We start from the raw sequence: 3122 nt of genomic DNA on the forward strand, positions 1-3122 counted from the left end.
TGAAAAGGTCTGGGTTCTCAATATAACACCAGTCATGTATATAGACTGACAGCTATGGGGTTCGAACACACGCCCTTTCGGACTGGGGCCTTAAGCCAGCGCCTTAGACCACTCGGCCAAACTATCGATGAGAGCTGTAAAAATCATAGCGGAGAAGATGCGTTACACTATAGGACATGACACAAAAACGGTTTCGAACCGTTTCCGCGGAATGCGTTCTTCATCAAATCACACGAAGAGAAATTTCTTACAGCTGTGGGATTCGAATCCACGCCCTTGCGGACTGACGCCTGAAGCCAGCGCCTTAGACCACTCGGCCAAACTGTCGATGAGTGCTTCAAGATTCATAGCCGAGGTGATGCATCGCTCTGCCAAACCAGAGGACACAAAAAATGGATTGAACGGATTCTGCGAGGTGCGATGGCACAATATCGATCAAAAGGTTTTGGTCTTGCACTACCTCGCTTCTGAAAGGGTCTCGGTTCTTAATATAAGACTGACGCCTAAAGCCAGCGCCTTGGACCACTCGGCCAAACTGTCGATGAATGCTTTAGGATTCATAGCCGAGGTGATGCATCGCTCTGCCAAACCAGAGGACACAAAAATGGGTTGAACGGTTTCTGCGAGGTGCGATGGCGCAATATCGATCAGAAGGTTTTGATCTTGCACTACCTCGCTTCTGAAAAGGTCTGGGTTCTCAATATATCAACTCCTTCTCCAACGTCAATTAGTAGTACAGCGGTTGGGGTGTTTGTCAGGGTTAGCTGTTGGCAACTGCCTCTTGCTGTGAAACGGCTCCCTGACGCTCTCGACTAGTCGTATATTTTGTGCCTTGTGAATGATTCACTGCCAAGTCTTGAGTGGTTTACACTAGTGACTTGGCTTAACTCGTACGCCACCGTGACGTACTACCGTAGTACTGCTACGACTAGTCGAGGGCCCCTGTACCACTAAAGAAAAAAAAATTGTTCATACCGTAGTTGAAACAGAATCGCTGCACATAACTCCATGGACTCTTTTTATTCGACAATCTGTTACCAACGTGAAATTCTCTATGCCCGGAGCGCGAGTTCGTCGCGCTTCCGAAGCACGTAACTACCCAAACTGGTGCCACATATGCAAAGGTAAATGCGGCGAGCGCCATTTCCCCCATTGCGTTGTGCAGTCGTTGAACTTGCTCCCTTACAGAACCTTCACACACCAGTCAGGTATATAGACTGACAGCTGTGGGGTTCGAACCCACGCCCTTTCGGACTGGCCCTTAGGCTAACGAAGGGGTCGGCCAGGCCTTCGGCCTGTTCGACTACTGGTCGACTCGTTTAGTCGGCCAGGGCTTGGCTAGTAAAAGCGCATGTTGCGTTGTTACTGCATTTTGCATGTAAGATTTATAGCTAAATTCTTCCGACTGCTTTAGCCTCCCTAGTAGGGAGTCCCTACTCGACAGCGACTATTTTTTTATTGTCCTAGAACTAGATATGATCTTATTCTCCCGCTCTAGTTGAGGACGATCTTGCTACGTCTGCGAGGTAACTTGAAGTTTGATTTGTCGCCCATTTTCACCGCGTTTACAACGCGTGAAGTCCTGTACTTCAGTTTACTAAGTCTTTTCCATCTCCCTCGCACTTCCTGCTTCCAAACATTTTCTTCCGAGTGGTGCTCTTGGTATGTAATACAGCTGCTATCGAAGATCTCCAGATGTTTGAGGAAGGTTTCGGGTCATACATCGGACCGAGGCTCGATTGGATCGAGATATCGAAAATCGATCGATGGTTCGGTGCTAATCAATCGAGGATGCTGCGGCGGGCAGACGAATCGATTCGATTCGAGAAATCGATCCACCTCGAAATTCGAAATTCATTAAAATGCTCTTCTACGTCAGCATTGAGAGTTACTTATAGGGTCTACAGCACCTATCATATTATTGTAACAATTCAGGATGCCTTTAGCAAAGCACTTCCACGAGAAGAAAAGTAAGGGTCGAGGCTAGACCGCTCAGTTGATAGCCACAGGCACTGGGAGGCTGTCTGATTATCTGACTCGGATAGACTCTATCAGCGAGATACTGAATATCCGCGCACGACCTTGCTGTTCGCCCGAGGCGAATCGCTTCGCTGTGGCACGCTGCCAATTGCGGCGACAGCCAGATATTCTGCAGATGCCGATTCCCCGGGTCGGAAGGATGGTATTCCCCGGGTTCGGTCAGATTGCGCGTTTGCCTCGAGCCTCGACGAACCCTCGAGATTGTTCTTCGGTAATTCAGAAGAAGATTATCCAAATACTATTTCTGAGCATAATCCACACCGCAAATTCAATATCCCTAGTAGCGGCTACTAAGTAGCCTAATAACTCTAATAGTTATCGCATATAGCATAGGTTCACAAATCCGGATTCTTCGCCCCGCCCCTAAATTACTCAATCCGCCCCTAAATTGCTCAAATATGCCACATGCGTTCTAAAGTTGGATGAGTCATCCGCTATCGTTACAGCTTCTCTGAGACTGACATACATGGCACAGTTTCTGTCTCAGTGACCCATACCAGTGTGCTTAGCTAATAAATGTAGTTACGTGGTGGAGCTCAGTACGCTCAGTACGTGTTCAGGGCGGCCATTGGCCGCCGGCCAAGATCAGTAGATAGCACGGCTCAACACAACGATGTGAAATTAGATTGATCATTGCGTCGGCCAAGGTTTCGAAACATTCAAGCCAGTGGTTGGTCAGGTTCGAACATGTATCTTTGAGACGGGCAAAGTCAGTAGATAGCACGGCTCAACACAACGATGTGAAACTAGATTGATCATTGCGTCGGCCAAGGTTTCGAAACGTTCAAGCCAGTGGCTGGTCAAGTTCGAACATGTATCTTTCAGACGGCCAAGGTCAAGCGTGATGCACATGAGTTTTCCTCAAGATGTCATGGCAGTCAACAAAGCCACGTGACATGCTTGCAGTGAAGCTTCAGGGACGCTCGGGTAGCTTGAAAAGTTAGGGGCCGGTACGAGTCATTTAGGGGCGGATTGGGCAATTTAGGGGCGGATTGAGTACCTTAGGGGCGACGAATCTAGGGGCGCGGATGAGCAGGTGCCGGGGTTTCAGTGGTTCCATTGTGCGCAACTTTTCGAAATAG

The 3122-nt window shown here is 48.6% G+C and overlaps 2 non-coding genes across 2 annotated transcripts; both read right to left on the reverse strand.

Moving 5' to 3' along the window:
• Positions 1 to 46: 46 nt before the first annotated feature.
• Pmar_PMAR024419 lies at positions 47 to 126 on the reverse strand. The gene has a single exon. It is a non-coding gene; the product is annotated as a tRNA-Leu (tRNA).
• A 121-nt stretch (positions 127 to 247) lies between these two features.
• Pmar_PMAR024420 lies at positions 248 to 327 on the reverse strand. The gene has a single exon. It is a non-coding gene; the product is annotated as a tRNA-Leu (tRNA).
• Between the last annotated feature and the right edge of the window lie 2795 nt (positions 328 to 3122).

The sequence above is a fragment of the Perkinsus marinus genome (genome assembly GCF_000006405.1).
Source record: "Perkinsus marinus ATCC 50983 genomic scaffold scf_1104296975032, whole genome shotgun sequence".
Classification (NCBI taxonomy): Eukaryota; Perkinsozoa; order Perkinsida; family Perkinsidae; genus Perkinsus; species Perkinsus marinus.